This window comes from Stenella coeruleoalba, assembly GCF_951394435.1.
Source record: "Stenella coeruleoalba genome assembly, chromosome: 13".
Classification (NCBI taxonomy): Eukaryota; Metazoa; Chordata; class Mammalia; order Artiodactyla; family Delphinidae; genus Stenella; species Stenella coeruleoalba.
Window position 1 is genome coordinate 13821077 of NC_137159.1, and position 20840 is coordinate 13841916.

Sequence of the window (20840 nt, forward strand, 5' to 3'; positions counted from 1 at the left end):
GTTATCATATAACCTTTTCATGAGTGAATGTCCATCACAAAGCTGTCATGTCATGGTATTTGTTTTCAATTTTCAAAGACCTGTGGAGGGACTTCTCTGGTGGTCCAGTGGGTAAGACTCCACGCTCCCAATGCAGCGGGCCTGGGTTCGATCCCTGGTCGGAGAACTAGATCCCACATGCATGCCGCAACTAAGAGTCCACATGCCGCTAAAGATCCCACATTGCTACAACTAAAGATCCTGCATGCCACAACTAAGACCCAGCACAGCCTAAATAAATATATACTAAAAAAAAAAAGACCTGTGGAGATTAATAGGTTGTAAAGTGGAAGTTTGTCCTGCAGATGCTGTACAACACTACCAGGTGGTGGTGAAGAGTGCTGCATATTCTTGAGATGGAAGGGTGCAGAAACAGAAGAATGTGTCTTTCCTGAATTAAATGGTGGGTTTCTGCCTGAAATATTAAAATTAGACTTCCAAATCACAGTACAGAAATAAACTAAAACAACTTCAAATTAAACACGTAAAGCTGGTATTTCTTTAGAGTATCTTACTAAAAATATTATATGGTGTATCTGCATGTGCATGCATTTGTATGTCTGTATTCTATGATACATGTGGATTCCTTTCCTCGTGGTTACTTAATTATTTCTGAAACTATAATTTTCAAATTTTCCTGAATTTTTACTTAAACTAAGTCCTTTTGTGGGCAGTTTGTCAAGTTTACTACCTTTTCTGGCAAGACTTTTATTGTGACTGCTGCTGGGCTCAGAAGTAAAACATCTACAAACTTCTGAACTAAATTGTAATAATGGTGACAGGTTTTATTCACCCTTCTTGGGTAGCTTCTCACAGAGTTTTCCAACCTGTCTCTCACTTGCTCTCCAGTCATTTCTCAGTACAAAATACACAGGACACTGTTTGATAGTCAGCAGCCAAAAATTCTTATATATTTTCCACCAAACAGAAGATAATACTCAGCCCCTTAGGAAAATTCATCTTAATTTTACACTCTCGCATGGCCGTCTCAGGCAGGGAGTCCTTTAGGCATTTTTTATTTACTAACCTAAGTTACCAATTTAACAACTTTTTCCCTTGGCAAATTATATTGTGTACGTGTGTGTGTGTGTGTGTGTGTGTGTGTGTGTGTGTGATTTCAGTGGTTTCTTCATATTACATTTAAAGTGACAGTATCCCTTTTGGGAGACAGAAAAATAGCTGGTTTCATCATACTCCATAACTAAATTATAGGGTTTTTTTTTTCTTTTTTTTTTTTTTTTTTTTTTGCGGTACACGGGCCTCTCACTGTTGTGGCCTCTCCCGTTGAGGAGCACAGGCTCCGGAGGCGCAGGCTCAGCGGCCATGGCTCACAGGCCCAGCCGCTCCACGGCACGTGGGATCTTCCCGGACCGGGGCACGAACCCGCATCCCCTGCATCGGCAGGCGGACTCTCAACCACTGCGCCACCAGGGAAGCCCAAGGGTTTTTTAAAATAAATTTATTTATTATATTTTTGGCTGCATTGGGTCTTTGTTGCTGCGCACGGGCTTTTCTATAGTTGCGAGCGGGGGCTACTCTTTGTTGCGGTGCGCGGTCTTCTCACTGTGGTGGCTTCTCTTGTTGCAGAGCACGGGCTCTAGGCACACGGGCTAAGTACTTGTGGCTCACAGGCTCTAGAGCGCAGGCTCAGTAGTTGTGGCGCACGGGCTGCATTGCTCTGCGGCATGTGGGATCTTCCCGGACCAGGGCTCGAACCTGTGTCCCCTGCATTGGCAGGCGGATTCTTAACCACTGTGCCACCAGGGAAGTCCCTATAGGTTTTTTAAAAATTTTCTCTTTCCTGCACCTCTCCCAACTTAGCGCAAGTGTTTAAGTAGTATAGTACGTAGTCCTAAATTAAAATTCTATTTAAAATTCAAAAATTAAAATATGTCAGGGTACTAACTGCTACAAAAAGTTCTAGACCTCCTCCCCTACCATTAATATTACCACAATATTATAAATTTCATTTGTTGGAAATGAAATTTTAAGTTTAAGACTAATAAATAATTAGCAATTTAACAAATTACATTTAATATTTGTTGATGAGAGTTTATGACAGTGAAGCTGCTTAATTTCTCAACATGTTGCCCTTATACACACACAAAAAGTGAAAAGTGCTCTCCATAAGAGACTCCATGTTGTCGCTGTGATCAGAGTCCTGGTTCTCTCTTTAGAATTCAGGGAGCATCTAAAATTCAAGATTCAATACTGTTGGAAAAGAAGTGATAAAGCCTTGATCCAACAACTCCCAAGAATGAAAATTCTGGAACAATTTCCTGGGCTGGTCTTCTTCTCCTGTTACCCAGTCTCTGGACCCAGAAGGAGTTGAGAGGAAATATGATAGAGTTGCTCTATTAGTTATCTCTTGCTACATAACAAATTATCCCCAAACTTAAGAGCTTAAAACAACAAACATTAATTGCCTCACTTAATTTCTGAGGTTCAGGAATCCAGGAGTGGCTTAGCTGGGTGGTTCTAGCTTAGGGTCTTAAAAATAGATGACTCATTTATATATACATGTGTATATATATGTATATGTATATTTATATATAAATGAGTCATCTATTTTTATAAATTTATATAATTTTATATATAAAATTGCAAAAAAGTGAGCACATTTTATTTTACATGAACATTACATTTAATTAGAATGTATCATGTGTTTCGTTATCATTTCAATTAACTTCTGATTTTTTTTTTTTTGCCTCTTTGATCAGGTCTTTATTCAAAATTAGCTGTCCAAAATGGTTTGACCTTTACCGAATAAACAAATTTAAGTTTATACAGCAGCCTTCTTTTCCTCTGTGGTGGGTTTCTTTTCTGTGGGCTTCTTTTCAGCTGCTGGTTTCTTGGTCACAAGAAATGCTGTAAAAACTTTTTCAGACAGCACAGGTTTGCTCCTCTCAGAGAAATGCAGCAACATAGCAAATAATTAATAAATGGGAAAAAAGACTAATGAAAGCATCAGTGTCAAATCATGGGGCAGATTAAGCAGAGAGCCATTAAAGTGAAATTGACAGCCCATAGTAGAAAGAGAAAGATGATGAAGTACAAAGGGCATGGAACATGGAATCAAAAGTTTGGTGTTCCAGCCCAGTTTTTCCAGTTGTTTGGCCTTAGGTAGGACACTTACTTCTCTGTGACTTTGTTTCCTGAACTATAAATTGAGGAGATTAGAGGATCATGGTACCAGAAATCTCTTCTTAAAATGATGTAGGTCTGTGTGTCTAAGCTCTAATTGGCAAGACATAGACGTATACAAGACAATAAAGAAAAGACAAACAAAATACACACTTAAGGAAATAACTGAAGAAAAAATTTCTGAATCAAACAAACAAACAACTTAAAGGTCAAGAAAGTTCAAGCTGCCTCCAAAGAATAATGATCAAAGAAAAACTCATTCCCACCATTCTCCCACCCCGAGTCAAGCATATTTGAAAGAATAATCGATCATAAATGAAGCAATAAATGAAAGTCTAATTATAATAAAAGATATGAACTCTGCATTTTCAAAAGATTATAATAAAGAAATTTAACAAAGATACAGTAGATTTGAACAATACAATGAATAAAATGTAACTGATTGAAAAAGTCTATAAAGGTACTTCCTTTCAGATGAAAAGATTCAAATGAATCTTTTATAGGAACTACACGATAAGCATAAAGAGTATCAATTCTATAAATGACTTTATACAGTTTCAAGTAATTTTTTTAAGTAACCATAAGGGAAAATAGTAAAACATTATTTTTACAAAAGTTCTCTTCAAAGAAGAAATATAGGGGCTTCCCTGGTGGTGCAGTGGCTAAGAATCGGCCTGCCAATGCAGGGGACATGGGTTCGATCCCTGGTCCGGGAAAATCCCACATGCCATGGAGCAGCTAAGCCCGTGTGCCACAACTACCAAGCCTGCGCTCTAGAGCTTGCGAGCCACAACTGCTGAGCCCACATGCCTAGAACTTGTGCTCTGCAACAAGACAAGCCCCTGCAATGAGAAGCCCGTGCGCTGCAACAGAGTAGCCCCCGCTCGCCGCAACTAGAGAAAGCCTGCCCGCAGCAACGAAGATCCAATACAGCCAAAAATAAATAAATAAAACAAATAAATTTTTTTAAAAACTCATAAAAAAGAAGAAATACAGACTATAATAATGGAATTTTAAATTAGCTGTATTGAGGTATAGTTAACATACAATAAACTGCATGTATTTAATGTGTACAATTTGACAAGTTTTGAGATATGTATACACCCATGAAAACATCACCACAATCCACACAATGAGCACACCCATCACCCCAAAAATGTTCCTTGTGCCCCTCCGTAATCTCTCCTGCACTGCCCTGCCTCCTGCCCATCCACATGATCTACTTCCTGTCACTATAAATTACTTCACATTTTCTAGAGTTTTATATGGATGGAATTATACAGTATGTACTCTTTTTGCCTGGCCTCTTACTCAGCATAATTATTTTGAGATTCATCCATGTTATAACTTGTATGATCAATTCATTCATTTTTATTGCTCAGTAGTTTTCTGTTGTATGGATATACCACAATTTGTTTATCCATTCACCTTTGATGGACATTTGAGTTGTTTCCAGTTTGAGGCTATTACAAATAAAGCTGGTATGAATATTTGTGCACCAGTCATTGTATGGACATACACTTTAATTTCTCTTAGGTAAATGCCTAGGAATTGAATGACTAGGTTATATAGTAAGTGTATGCTTAAGTTTTAAGAAACTGACAAAGTGTTTTTCAAAGTGCTAGTCCCATATTTCATTCCTACCAGCAGAATGTAGGAGGTATAGCTCCTCCACATCCTTGCTTGTATGGACTTGGTATGGACAGTCTTTTAAATTAGACATTCTAATTGAGGCATAGCAATATCTCGTGATTTTAAATTTGCATTTCCCTAATGCTAATGATTTTTAAGCATCTTTTCATATGCTTATTTGCCATCTGTGTATCTTCTTTAGTGACGTATCTTCTTTTGCCCATTTTTTATCAGTTGTCAGGTTTTTAAAAGAATTCTAGTAATCTTGAGAGTATTTATATATCCTGGACACAAGTCCTTTATCAGATATGTAACTTACAAATGCTTCTCCAAGACTGTGCCTTGTCTTTTCACTCTCTTACCACTGTTTTCCAAAGTGCAGAAGTTCTTGATTTTGGCAAAATCAATTTTTTTTTCTTTTATGGATTGTGCTTTTGGTGTTGTTTCCATGAAATCTTTGCCTAACCCCAAATCACAAGAGTTTCTTCCATATATTCTTCTAGAAGATTTATAGTTTTAGGTTCTGCATTTAGTTCTATGAACTAGCATCAATTAATTTTTCTGCGTAGTGTGAGGTATGGATCAAAGTTCTTTTCTTTCTTTCTTTCTTTCTTTTTTTGGCATATGGTTATCCAATTGTTCCAGCAGAATTTGTTGAAAAGAAATGTAATTTCTTTGGATGTTTGTGAAAAATCAGTTGTCTATGTATGTGTGGGTCTATTTTGGGCCTCTATGTTCTTTCCATTCATCTGTTTGTCTATCTTTTTTTTAAAAGTATTTTAAAAATTTTATTTTATTTATTTTTGGCTGCATTGGGTCTTCATTGCTGCATGCGGGCTTTCTCTAGTTGCAGTGAGCAGGGGCTACTCTTCTTTGTGGTGCATGGGCTTCTCATTGCAGTGGCTTGTTGCAGAGCACAAGCTCTAGGCGCATGGGCTTCAGTAGGTGTGGCGCACGGGCTTCAGTAGTTGTGGCTCACGGGCTCTAGAGTGCAGGCTCAGTAGTTGTGTTGCATGGGCTTAATTGCTCCGCGGCAATGGGGGATCTTCCCAGACCAGGGCTCGAACCCGTGTCCCCTGCATTGGCAGGCAGATTCTTAACCACTGTGCCACCAGGGAAGCCCCTGTTTGTCTGTCTTGATACCAGTTCCATATTGTCTAGATTACTGTAGTTTTACAATGTCTTGAATTCAAGTAGTGGAAGTTCTTCAACTTTGTTCTCCTTTCACAGAGTTGTTTGTCTTTCTAGGTACTTTGTATTTCCATATGAATTTTATAATGAACTTGTCAATGTTTACAGAAAAAGCCTATTGGGATTTTGGTTGAGATTGCATTTAATATATAAATCAATTTGGGGACCGTTGGCATCTTAACAATATTGAGTCTTCCAACCCATGAACAAGGTGTGTCTCTTCCTTTATTTAGATCTTTTTAAATCTTTCTCAGCAATATTTTGTAATTTTCAGAATACAGCTGTTATACATCTCTTTTTCAGGTTAATCACTAAGTATTTCATATTCTTTATGCAAATATAAGTGGTCTTTTAAAAGTTTTTTGTTTCCAATTGTTCTTTGACCATGTATGGAAATAGAATTGAATTTTGTATATTGACTTTATATCCTACAACCTTGCTAAACTCACTTCTAATCAATGATCACTTCTAATACCTCTTTTGCAAACTCCGTTGGATTTCCTAAATGATCATGTCTGCAAATAACAATAGTTTTACTCTTTTCTTTTCAATCTGGATTCATTTTATTTCTTTTTCTTGCCTGATTTCATTGGCTGTACTTTCCAGTACCAAGTTGAATAACAGTGGTGAGAATGCACATCCTTGTCTGTTCCTGATCTTAGGGAGAAAGTATTCAGGCTTTCACCACTAAGTATGACAGCAGCTGTAGATTTTTTTTAGATGCCCTTTATCAGGTTGAAGAAATTCCCTCATGCTTTTGTAATTACTGATATAGTTAGGTTTAAGTCTATCATTCTGACACGTCTTTTCTAATTGCCCTATATGTACCTTGTTCTCCTTTTCTTCATTTTCTTTGTATTGAGGATTTTTTGATTCCTTTTTATATCTTGAGTTGGGTATTGGCTATTACTTTTTCTGTTGTTCAATGGTTGATTTAATGTCTATAGTATATTTCCCTTGATGCATCACAGTCTACCTTGAAGTGATATTATGCCACTTCATGTACAGTATGCAAACCTTAAAATAGTATACTTCTACTTCTTAGCTCCTGGCTTTTATGCTACTGTTGTCATGTATTAGAGTTAATACGTGTATTAGAAACCCCACAATGCATTGTTCTTATGTTTTCTTAAACAGTTATCTTTTAAAGATATTTAAATAAGAAAAAAGGGCAAATATTTACCCATATAGTTACCATTTCCAGTGTTTTTCATTCCTTTACATAGATTTATATTTCCACCTGATACATTTTTCCTTCTGTTTGAAGGACTTCCTTTAACATTTATTTCAGTCTTGGTCTGCTGGTGATTAATCCTTTCATTTCCTATATATTTCAAAAAGTCTTTATATTGCCTGGGTTTTTTGTTTTCTGGGTTTTTTTTTTTTTTTTTGACTGTGTGGCATGTGGGATCTTAGTTCCCCAACCAGGGATTGAACCATTACGCCCTACATTGGAAGGTGAAGTCTTAACCACTGGACCACCAGGGAAGTCCCTAGGCTGACAGATTTTTTTTTTCTTTTAGTATATTAAACACGCTACTCTCTGCCATCTAACTTGCATTGTTTCCAAAGAGAAATCTGATGCTTCTTTGTGTCTTTCTACATAACTTGTATCTTTTCTTTGGTTGCTTTTATCACTTTTTTTTTGTGAACTGATAATGATGTACCTTGGTGTAGTTTTTTTATATTTCTTGTGTTTGAGATTTGTCAAGCTACTTGAATCTTTGAATTTATAATTTTCATCAAATATGAAAAAAAAAGTTTGACCATTGCTTCTTCAAATATTTTGCAGATCCCCACCCTGTCTCCATTGAGGACTCCAATTACATTTATATTAGGCTACTTGAAGTTGCCCCAAAGATCACTGATTTTCTGTTCCTTTTTTCTTGAATTATTTTTTAAATCTATGCTTCAGTTTGGATAGTTTCTATTGCTATGCCTTGATGTTCACTAATCTTCTTTATGTCAATTTATAATCTGCCATTAATGACATCCAGTGTATTTATCACCTTAGATATTATAGTACTCATCTCTACATATTCAATTAGGTATTTTTTTAATATATTTTATGTTTCTACTTAAGTTTTTGAACATATGGAACACAGTTATAATAACTCTTTTTTTAACATCTTTATTGGAGTATAATTGCTTTACAATGGTATGTTCATTTCTGCTTTATAACAAAGTGAATCAGCTATACATATACATATATCCCCATATCTCCTGTAATAACTCTTTTAATGTCATTGACTGCTAATCTAACAGCTGTGTAAGTTCTAGTTTAGTTTTGTTTTATTGATTCAATCCTCATCAAGGGCCATATTTTCCTGCTTCTTTGTATGTCTAGTAATCCTTGACTGGATGCCAAACATTGTGAATTTTGCCTTGTTGGGAGGTGGCTATTTTTATTCCTGTGAATGTTCTTGAACTTTGTTCTGAAATGCACTTAAGATAATTGGAAACACTTTGATCCTTTCAGGTCTTTCTTTTACAATTGTTAGGTGAGACCAGGGCCATGTTTAGTCAAAGGTTAGTTATTTTTTACTACTGAGGTAAGATCCTTTTGAGTACTCTACCCAACGTGCCATAAATTATGAGACTATTCAGTTTGGCTAATGGGAACAGGTCCTATTCCCGGCCCTCTGTGAGTTTCTCTAATCCTTTTGGATGGTTAATTCCCAAGCCTTGAGTAATTTCCTTATACATATGCACTGATTAGCACTCTGCTCAATACTCAAGAGGGACATTCTAAAGATCTTCAGGGTTCTCTTTCTCTATCTCTCTGGTACTCTGTCCTGTAATGTATAGCCATCTTGGTCTCTCCAGACTCTCAGCTTCATTTCCTCCATTCAGGGAGTCCAGTGAATCCCCTTTCTATGCTCTAGACTGGAAACTCTCTAAAGGTAAAAAGCCGGGACAATTACAGGGCCTAACTCATTTTTTTCTTATCTCTCAGGAATCACCTTCTTTCATTGCCAGTGTGCAATATTGAAAATTATTGTTTCAAATATTTTGTCTGGTTCTGCTGTTGTTGCTTCAGGTGGGAGGGTAAATCCATTTCCCATTACTCCATGTTGGCCAAAAGCTCAAGTCCATTAGTCTTTTATAAGAACTATACAATAATCTTAAATAAGCTTAAATTCTACAGAGAATTATGTGTGTGTGTGTGTGTGTGTGTGTGTGTATATATATATATAAAATTTTATACGTATACCAAATTATGTGAGTAAATGACAAAAATTTGTTAAAAGTGAATATTCTCTTCAGAAAGTCCAGAAATAATAATGGCATGTTTTTAAACAATGGAAATCCTAGATAAAACATTTTAAAATCACTGGAATAGAGCCAAAAACAATATGTTTCCTTCAGATGCTTACACTGACAAAAAGAGAGAAAAGAGAAACCCAATTAGTCAAATTATATTTTAGAAAAATAGAAAAGGAAACTAGGAAAGGTATAGTAATAAATTTAAAAGTAGAAATATGGTATTGGAAAATGATAACTTAGTATGAAAGATAAATAAAACTTAAAATTAGCTCTTTGAAGAATAAAATACAGGTAAACTATCAGCCCAACTAATTTTTTTAGAGCACAGAAAGTACACAAATTAAGAATGCCCAAAATGAGGATGAAGATATTGCAACCAATAAATACACGTATAGGGAAATGATGTAAGCCAAAATGCAGTAGTCTCCCCTTAATTTCTGTTTTGCTTTCCCCAGTTTTCAGTGACCAGCAATCAACCACAGTTTGAAAATACCTACAATACAATAAGATATTTCGAGAGAGAGAGAGACCATATTCATATAACTTTTATGACAGTGTATTGTTCTATTATATTAGTAATATTGTTGTTAATCTCTGAGGTTGCCCAATTTATAAGTTAAACTTTATCATATGTATGGATAGGAAAGAATGTAGTATACATAGGGTTTGGTACTACCCGAGATTTCAGGCATCCACTGGGGTTCTTGGAATGTATCCCCCTTGGATAAGGGGGGACTACTGTATTACTTACTAGTTATCATTGGGAGCTGGGGTTACATATAACTTTTATTTATCTCTTTCTCTGTTGTGTGTATGTGTGTGTTTTACATTTTCTGCAAAGAACATATGATACTTTGTAATAAAAAAGGTATTTGGAAAAAAAGTTTATGCAACAAGATTTAGAAAACTTAAAGGAAGTAAGAAGGAAAGAAAGAAAAACATTTATCCAGTTGATTCACAGAAGGAAAAATTGGAGTGGCCAAGAAAAGATTAAAGAGATGTTCACCCTTACTAGTAATCAGAGAAGCACAAAATAAAACAATGTGAGAACATTCCACATCTTTGAGTTTGCATAAGTTAGTAAGTCTGATAATGCCACATGCTGGCAAGGATGTAAGACCCAGGAGCTCTTATATTCTGCTAGCAATAGTGTAAACTTATAATGTTGCACTTTGGTTCTCTGGGAAACAGGCTCTGAGACAGAGATCTGTGTACGGAAGATATTGGAGAGTGTGCTTGGGAGCAATACCTGTAAGGAGGGAGAGAAGTAACATTCAGCAAAAAGAGAAGTTGAGCACTCCTTACTCCTCTTCCCCAAGACCCTGGCAACCATGAATAGGCTTTCTATCTTTATGAATTTTATTTCATATGAATGTAATCATATGACATATGTCCTTTTGTGAATGGCTTCTTTTACTCAGCATGTTTTGAACAACTCTGTGCCCACAAATCTGATAACTTGAATGAAATGGACCAATTTCTTGAAATACACAATCTACCAAAACTCACAGAAGGAGGAATAGGCAATATGAGTAGGCCTAAATCTATTTAAAAAATTCAATCAATAATTAATGAACTTTCAAAACAGAATGCACCAGGTCTAGATTGTTTCCCTGGTGAATTTTACCAAATATCTAAGGAAGAAATTATACCAATTCTCTATAATCTCTTCCAGAAAATAGAAATAGAGGGAATACTTCCTAACTCATTCTGTGAGGCCAGCATTACCCTAACCAATTACCCAAACCAGAGAAATATATTACAAGAAGGAAAAAAAAAAAAACTACACGGTGATATCTCTCATGAATAATGGTGCAAAAATTCTCAATAAAATGTTAACAAATAGAATCCAAAACTGTATTTTTAAAATGTATACACTATGGCCAAGTGGGATTTATTACTCCAGGTTTGCAGAGCTTGCTCAATATTTGAAAATCAGTCAATATAATCTACCACATCAGCACACTAAAGAAGAAACATCATACGATGAAATGCAGAAAGAACACTCAACAAAATCCAACACCCATTTATAATAAAAACTCAGCAAACTAGGAATAGAGAGGAACTTCCTAAGCTTGATGAAGAATATGTATAATAAACCTGTAGCTAACATCATACTTACTGGTGGAAAGCTAGACTCTTTCCCTCTAAGATCAGGAACTAAGCAACGATGTCTCCTCTCACCACTCCTATTCAAATTGTACTAAAAGTCCTTGTTAAAGCAATAAGGCAAGAAGAGTAAAGAAAAAGCATACAGGCCAAGAAGGAAGAAATAAAACTTTGTTCGTGCAGATGACATGACTATCTACGCAGAAAATCTCAAAGAATTGACACGGTAGCAACAACAACAACAAAATCCAAAATCCCTGGAATTAATAAGAGATTATAGCAAAGTTGCCAAACATAAGGTTAACATACAAAAGTCAGTTGCTTTGCACAGCAAAGGAAACCATTAACAAAACAAAACAAAAAATCACCTATAGATAGGGATTGCAAACGATGTGACTGACAAAGGGTTAATATCCAAAGGGTTAATATCCAAAATATACAAACAGCTCATACAACTCAATATTGCAAAAACAAACAACTTAATTAAAAAATGGGCAGAAGACCTAAATAGGCATTTCTCCAAAGAAAACATACAGATGGCCAAAAAGCACTTGAAAATGTGCTTTCAATATCGCTAATTATTTAAGAAATGAAAATCAAAAGCACAATGTGGTATCACCTCACACTGGTCAGAATGGCTTTCATCAAAAAGTGTATAAATAATAAATGCTGGAGAGGGTGTGGAGTAAAGGGAGCCCTCCTACATTGTTAGTGGGAATGTAAATTGGTGCAGCCACTATGGAAAACAGTATGGAAGTTCCTTAAAAAACCAAAAGTAGAGTTACCGTATGATCCAGCAATCCCACTCCTGAGTATATTTCCAGAAAAACATAAAACAAAAACTGTAATTCAAAAAGATACTTGCACCCCAATGTTCATAGCAGCACTATTTACAATAGCCAAGACATGGAAGCACCCTAAATGTCAATCAACAGATGAATGGATAAAGAAGATGTGGTATGTATATGTGTGTATATATATATTTATATATATACACACATGTACATACATATATATTTATATACATATGTGTGTGTATATATATGTGTGTGTATATATATATATATATATATATACATATACAATGGAATATTACTCAGCCATAAAAAGAATGAAATATTGCCATTTGCAGCAACATAGATGGACCTAGAGAATATTATATTTAGTGAAGTAAGTCAGACAAAGAAAGATAAATACTATATGATATTACTTATATGCTGAATCTAAAAAATGATACAAATGAATCTATATGCAAAACAGAAACAGACTCAGAGACATAGAAAACAAACTTATGGTTACCAAAATGGAGAGGAAGGGAGGGAGGGACAAATTAGGAGTATGGAATTAACATACAAACTACTATACATAAAACAGATGAGCAATAAGGATTCACTGTATAACACAGGGAATTATATTCAATATCTTGTAATAACCTGTGATGGAATAGAATCTGAAAAAATATATGTAACTGAATCACTTTGCTGTACACCTGAAACTAACACAATATTGTAAATCAGCTACACTTCCAAAAAACAGTCAATTGCTTTGGTATGTGCCAGCAATAACCAATTGGAATTTTAAAATTTAAAAATTACACCATTGGGCTTCCCTGGTGGCACAGTGACCGAGAGTCTGCCTGCCGATGCAGGGGACACGGGTTCGTGCCCCGGTCCGGGAGGATCCCACATGCCGCGGAGCGGCTGGGCCCGTGAGCCATGGCCGCTGAGCCTGCGCGTCCGGAGCCTGTGCTCCGCAACAGGAGAGGCCACAACAGTGAGAGGCCCGCGTACCGCAAAAAAAAAAAAAATACACCATTTACATTAGCACCCTCCCCCCTCAGAAGGACATACTTAGGTATAAATCTAACAGAATATGAACAGAGCTATTTAAAGAAAACTACAAAACTCTTATAAAAGAATTGTGGAAAGGAGATCAATATTATTAAGATGTCAGTTTTTCATACTTGAGATCAATGCAATCACAATCAAAATCCCAAGTTATTTTATGGATGTTGACAGACAGATTCTAATGTTTAGAGAGACAAAAGACTCAGAATAGCCAACACAATATTGAAAAGAAGAACAGGGAGTTCCCTGGTGGTCCAGTGGTTAGGATTTGGCACTTTCACTGCAGAGGCCTGGGTTCAACCCCTGGTTGGGGAACTAAGATCCTGCAAGCTGCATGTGGCCAAAAAAAAAAAAGAACAAAGTTGGAAAACTGACACTACAAAACTTTAAGACTTATGGTAAAGCTACAGTAATCAAGACAGTATGATATTTGGCAGAAGAAGAGATAAATAGGTCAATGTAAAGAAATAGAGAGCCCAGAAATAGAATCACACAATATAGTCAACTGATCTTTGACAAAGGAGCAAAGACAATTCAATGGAAAAAGGATAGTCTTTTCAACAAATAATGCTGGAACAACTGGACATCCACATGGAAAAAAAAGAATCTGGGCATATACCTTACGTCTTTCACAAAAATTAACTCAAAAAGGATCCTAAGTCTGAAGGTAAAATGCAAACTATAAAACTTCTAGAAGATAACAGAAGAAAAAATCAGCACAATCCATGAAAGAAAAAACTGTGAAGTTGAACTTCAAAAAAATTAAAAACTTCTGGTCAGAGAAAGACACTAAGTGAATGAAAAGACAAGTCAAAAAGACTAGGGGAAAATATTTGCAAGACACATACTTGATAAATGACATGTATCCAAAATATACAAAGAACTCTTAAAACTCAACAATAAGAAGACAACCCAATTGTAAAATGGGCAAAAGATCGAGCAGAGGGCTTCCCTGGTGGCACAGTGGTTGGGAATCCGCCTGCCAACGTGGGAGACACGGGTTCGAGCCCTGGTCTGGGAGGATCCCACAGGCCGCGGAGCGGCTGGGCCCCCGTGCTGCAGCTGCTGAGCCTGCGCTCTGGAGCCCGCGAACCACAACTACTAAGCCCACGTGCCGCAACTGCTGGGGCCTGCACGCCTGGAGCCCATGCTCTGCAACAAGAGAGGCCAGTGCTGTGAGAGGCCTGTGCACTGCGGCGAAGGGTGGCCCCCGCTCGGTGCAACTGGGGGGGCCTGTGTGCAGCAGTGGGGACCCAACACAGCCAAAAAATATAATAAAAAATTTAAAAAAAGATCGAGCAGACACATCACCAAAAAGACATACAGATATCAAATAAGCATATGAAAATATGCTCACCATTATATGTCATAAGGAAATTGCAAATTAAAACCAATGAGATGCCACTACACACCGATTAGATTGGCTAAAATCAAAACATTGACAACACCAAATGCTGACGAAGTTGTAGAACAACAGGAACACATTGGGGGTGGGAGTACAAAATGGTACAGTCACTTTGTAGAGTTTTTGTTTTGCTTTGGTTTTGTTTGCTTTTTCCTAGTAAAAAAATGTATTTACTTAGAAGCATTCAGAATGTCAACAAAAGAGCTGCAACTTTTTTTCTTTCTTTTGCAATCACCGAGTGGTATTCAGTTAACAGAACAATTATTTCATATAAGCTGCATCAGAGACAACTGAAGATGAAAAACTACCATCCCCATATATAACTAATTTGTGCTGTGCACCAACAAGAACCTGCTCTAAATTTCCTTGCCAATTTACAACCCCCATACCGTACCAGGCAAGGTGAGTGGCTGTGGAAAGTACCACCAGGACACAGCTATCTAAATACACATTCAGTAGTGTGTTAACTGTACAAAAAAAGGCACTGTACAGTTCAAAAACAAATCATACACAGCCTTACCTTTCAATTTTTTTCTTTAAAAGGGGTGAGTTTTGTACAGGGGGGTTAAATACTTCATGGACAAGAAAAAAAAACTGCACTAGAACCAACTTATTCATCATCTTCTTCTTCCTCTTCATCCTCATCTTCCTCTTCTTCCTTCTTTTTCTTTCTTTTTTCAGCCTTGACAATTCCCTTTGTTGCTGCATCAGGCTTCCCTTTAGCTCCTTATGCAGCAATATACTTTCTGTACTCTTCCTTCAGCTTAGGAAACTTCTCATAAAGCTGCTTTTCATCTGCAGCAGTGTTACTCCACATCTCTCCCAGTTTTTTTGCAACATCACCAATGGATAGGCCAGGATGTTCTCCTTTGATTTTTGGACGATACTCAGGACAAAACAAGAAAAAGGCTGAAGGAGACCTCTTAGGTGCATTGGGATCCTTGAACTTCTTTTGTGTTTCCCTTTAGGAGGGATAGAAGTTTTCATTTTTCTTTCATAACAGGCCTTGTCTGCCTTTACCATGTCATTGAATTTTCCTTTCTCTTTAGCAGACATGGTCTTCCACCTCTCTGAGCACTTGTTAGAAAACTCTGAGAAGTTAACTAAAACATCTGAGTGCTTCTTCTTGTGCTCCTCCTAGCAAGTTTTCCAAAGAATGCATATGATGACATTTGGCCTCTCGGCTTCTTAGGATCTCCTTTGCCCATGTTTAAGTATTTTTCCTCAGTGAGGCACAGAGTTGCCCAGTTCCTGTCCGGCTCTCACTTGCCCAGGCGCTGTCTCTATGGAGCTCAATGACTGTATAGCCACTCTGGAAGACAGTTCAGCAGTTTCTTACAAAACAAAACATACTCTTACCATACAATCCAGCAGTTGCACTCCTTGATATTTACCTAATGAGTTAAAAACAAATTCACATCAAAACTTGTGCACGTGTTTATAGCAAGCTTATTCATACCTGCAAACACTTGGAAGTAACCCAGATGTCCTTCAGTAGGTATATATATAAACAAACTGTGGTATATTTATACAATAGAGTATTTTTCATCATAAAAAGTAATGAGCTATGAAGCCATGAAAAGACATGGAGTAACCTTAAATGCGTATTTCTAAGTGGAAGAAGCCAGTCTGAAAAGCCTGCATACTGTATGATCCCAACTATACAACATTCTAGAAAAGGAAGAATAGAGACAGTAAAAAATCAGGATTCTCGGGAAAAGAGGGAAGGACGAACAGGAGGAGCACAGAGAATCGTCAGGACGGTGAAACTACTCTGTATGATACTGTAATGGATACATTTCATTATACATTTTTCAAAACACATAGAATCATACAACACAAAGAATGAACCCTAATGTAAACTATGGCCTTAGTTAATAATAATGTATCAGTATTCATGTATCAATTGTTAACAAATGCATCACACTAATGCAAGATGATAGTAATAAAACTGGGGAGGAGGGGGTTGGATAAAGAAGATATATGTTTCTCTAAACCTAAAACTGTTCTAAAAATAAAGTCTATCAATTATTTTTTTATAACTCTATCTCTATAGTTAATTTAAAAAAGGTAAAAACTTTTCAACAGGATTTTCTAACCTATTTAAAAGTTTCTAAAGCACTCTAGTGGGTTTTGAACACATTTATTTAAAATGTAAATGTAGCATATTCCGATTAGCTTGCAGGAACAATTGATTGTCATTAGGGAAGATGAAAATTGACTAGCCAAATGTCAACATAGATTTTTCCATAATTGTTGGATGAGATTGAAATATAAATCACTTGGAATTGATTATTTTTGTGAGGTGTCTTTTAGAGCTATTTTAGATATTAAAACAAAACTTTAAATCCCTACAAACAAAATGTCAAATCCAGATTTTAGCTAACATTGTTACTGTGTACTAGACACAGCTCTGAGCACTTTACATGTATTAATGATGTATAGTATTCCAATAAAAATCCAACAGGTCGGTACCACTATTCATCCTATCATCCTGTTTTACAGATGAAGAAACAAGAAAGAGAGAAAGAGAAAGAGAAAGAGAGAGAGAGAGAGAGAGAGAGAGAGAGAAAGAAGGAAAAAAGAAAGAGAAAGAAAGAAAGAAAGAAAGAAAGAAAGAAAGAAAGAAAGAAAGAAAGAAAAGAAAGAAAGAAAGAGAAAGGAAGGAAGGAAGGAAGGAAGGAAGAAAGAAAGAAAGGAAGGAAGAAAAAGGGGAGGGAGGGAAGGAAGGAAGGGAAAAAGAAAAAGGGAAAAACGGTTAGGTAACATCATCAAGGTCATACAGACTTTAAGTGGACTAGCTGAGATTTGAACCCCAACAGTCTGTCTCTAAAACTTATATAAATTATTTAAAATATAAATAGATTAAGTATTCCAATTAAAAGGCAGAGGCTATCAGATTGGATTTAAAAATCAAGATCTAATTAAATGCTGTTTACAACATACGTACTTCACATGTAAATACACACATAGGTTGAAAGTAAAAGGATGGATAAAATACACCATGCAAACATTAATCATAATAAATCTGAAATGGCAATGTTAGTATCAGACAAAATAGACACAAAACAAAGAGTATGAATAGAAAATTAAAAGGGACATTTTCATGATAAAAGGATCAATTCATCAATAAGACATGAACATTATAATATGTACTCACCTAATAAAAAAGTTTCAAAATACACTAAGCAAAAACTGCAGAACTAAATGAAGACATAGACAAATCCACAATCATGTTTGAAGAGTTTAATATCTTTCAGTAGTTGATAGAACAAGCAGGCAAAAAGTCAGTAACGACACAAGAGTTCAACAATACTGTTAAGTGACTTGATCTAATTGACATTAGTAAAACATTACCTAGCGAAACATAGGATGCACACTCTTTTCGTGTGGCAATCATCATAAAGAAAATCTTGCACATGTTCATTTTTTGTAATAATGAAACACTTGAAACAAAACTAGAGAATTCATAAATAGTAGCATTTTATACAAAGAAAAATCATACAGCAGCTAAATAATCAGAGCTAATTTCATTCATATGGATCAAGATGGATCGATCTAAAACATCTAATAATGAGTAAAAGAAGCAAGTTGCAGAATGATAAGTACAGTATGATAACAATTTATTAAAAGCCTTAAAACATACAAAACAATGTTGTATTTTAGTTATGGATACGACATACTTAATGAAAATACGTTAGCTGTTTGGGAATGACATATTGCCACTTCACGACAGTGGTTACCTCAAAGAAAAAGGGGAGGGAAATGAGATCAGGCATTCAAATGTATTAGTAATATATTTTTTTAAGAAAAAAGGAACTAATTAAAACTACTTTTGCCATTACTTAAAATATTGAAAAACTAGATATTATCAGAGTGATCGACCGTAAGAGAATCCAACATTCCACCTACACCTATGTTGCTGAAAGCCTCTGGGGCAACGCACACAACCAAGCAAGATGGTGTCCTCTCAGATTGATGATTGACTGTTTTGGGGGAGAGAGTCTTAGTGCCCTTCCTTCAGTCTCAAAGGATGAGATGGCTCTCTTCCTATCCAATCCGTCTATGTCTACCTATAATCTCCATCTCCCAGTCCCAACTCCAGGATCCTACTGCATCAATTACTGCCTCCCTCTCATGCTTGTTCAATCTCTTGCTCTTGATAGCCTATGAACATGCTCAGACCTCTGGCAATTAAAAAAGAAAACTGACCTTGGCCTTGATAATGTCATCTTTCTTTTTACCTGCAACTGAATTTTTCAAGAGGAAAGTCTAATTACTGCCATCCATTTTCTCAACTTGCAGCAATCTGGCACCCACTCCTATCAGTCCTTTGAAACGGCTGTGGCAAGCTCACCAATGATCTAGTTTCCAAATCCAGAGGTTATTATGCAGTCCTTATCTCACCTACCTCTCTGAGACACTCTCTTTCTGAAATTTTTAACCCCTGGACTGTAAGAGCCACAGCTTTCCCATTTACCTTGGTCCTCTCTTCTTCAGGCTTCTTCTTTGGCTTCTCATTGCCCACCCCCTCCACCTCAATGACTATTCTAACTAACCTTATCTACCTTATCTCTTCTTCTACCTATGTGCTGGTGATCTCTAAAATCTCCGCCTCTACCAGGACCACTTCCAGACTTCTAGACCTACGCGTCCAATTGACAGATAGTCCTCTCCACCTGGACATTCCACAAATATCTCAAATTCAACAAATGCAAAATAAACTCATTATCTTTCCTATGGTTCTATCTCCTCCTGCTTCCCATCTGCATTCCTTGTCTTAGTCAATGCATCTACTGCCACCCTAGTTACCCAGCCGTTAGATCTTCCTAATTCCTCATCCCTCAAATATCAACACACACTAAGTTTTGTTGCTCCTGTGTTAGTTCAGGCCCAGCTCATTTCTCACCTGTGCCATTGCCATAGTCTTCTGCCCAGAAATCTACCTTCAGGGTTTTCCTCAAACCATCCGTTCTCCTCCCTACTGCCAAAGTCATTTTTCTAAAATGCAAGTTTGATAAGTTCCCTCTCTTGCTTCAGATCCCTCAGTGACTTCCCTCGGTCCATGCCACAAAGTTCAAGTTCCTCAGCATGTCTTACAAGGTCCTTCATAATCTAGCCCCTGCTCACTCATTCAGACTCATCTCTAGTCCCTCCTCTGTTAGACTCCAATAGTAATTGAAGAAATTAGTATTGAAACACTTCTAAAGTATCAACACACAACTATTGAACTATTAAAATAAGTGAAAAAAAGTTTAAAAAACTTTATTTAATAGCACCAAACTGAAATTACTGAAATGTCCACCAAAGGAAGAATGGATAAGGAAATTGTGGCATCCTCAAGGGATAATATTACCAGTAAAAATGAATGAGCCACTGCCATACACAACAAGAACATGGACGAATTTCACAGACATAATAATGAGCAAAAGAAGGCAGACATAGGAGAATACAATCTGCATGGTTCTGTTTATATAAAGTGCAAAAGTAGATGGAAAGAGTGATGGAAACCAGAATAGTGGTTACTTCTGGCAGTGGTATTGACTGGAAAGGAGCACAAGAGAAATAGCTGGGGAGCCAGAAACATTCCAATTCTTCATCTGGGGGGACTACATGGATTCTATCTCTGTCTATCTACCTCCCTCCCTCTCTCTCTCTCTCTCTCTCTCTCTCTCTGTAAATATTAATCAAGACATATAGTTAAGATTTGCATACTTTGCTGTATATATGTTACATCTTCATTTAAAAATTGCTGGGAATTCCCTGGCAGTCCACTGATTAGGACTCAGCGCTTTCACTGCCATGGCCCAGGTTCAATCCCTGGTTGGGGAACTAAGATTCCACAAGCCACGCAACACAGCCAAAAAATTAAAAATAAACAAAAATTGCTTAATTTTTAGAAAGTTTGATAACTGGGTATGGAGAGACAGATATATTGCTGGCTGCACTGTAAATTGATAACAATCTTTTGGAAAGCAGTCAGGCAGTATGTAATGAGAATTAATACTTGACATCATTTCACCCACCAATTCCACTTTTGGTAAAAAAAATTTCCTAAGAAAATAACAGGGAAAAAAATTAGAGAGCACTTGTAAAAACATGTTTAGAACAGTATTATCCACAAAAATGGAAAGTACAAACCAAATGTCCAATTACTGGGAAAAGTTTAAGTAAACTGTGGTAAAGGAATACAATAGAATTGCATA

The 20840-nt window shown here is 36.5% G+C and overlaps 1 pseudogene across 1 annotated transcript; it reads right to left on the reverse strand.

Moving 5' to 3' along the window:
- Positions 1-15028: 15028 nt before the first annotated feature.
- Positions 15029-15842, reverse strand: LOC307195742 (high mobility group protein B1-like; annotated as a pseudogene). The gene has a single exon. The product of its transcript is annotated as a high mobility group protein B1-like (transcript).
- Between the last annotated feature and the right edge of the window lie 4998 nt (positions 15843-20840).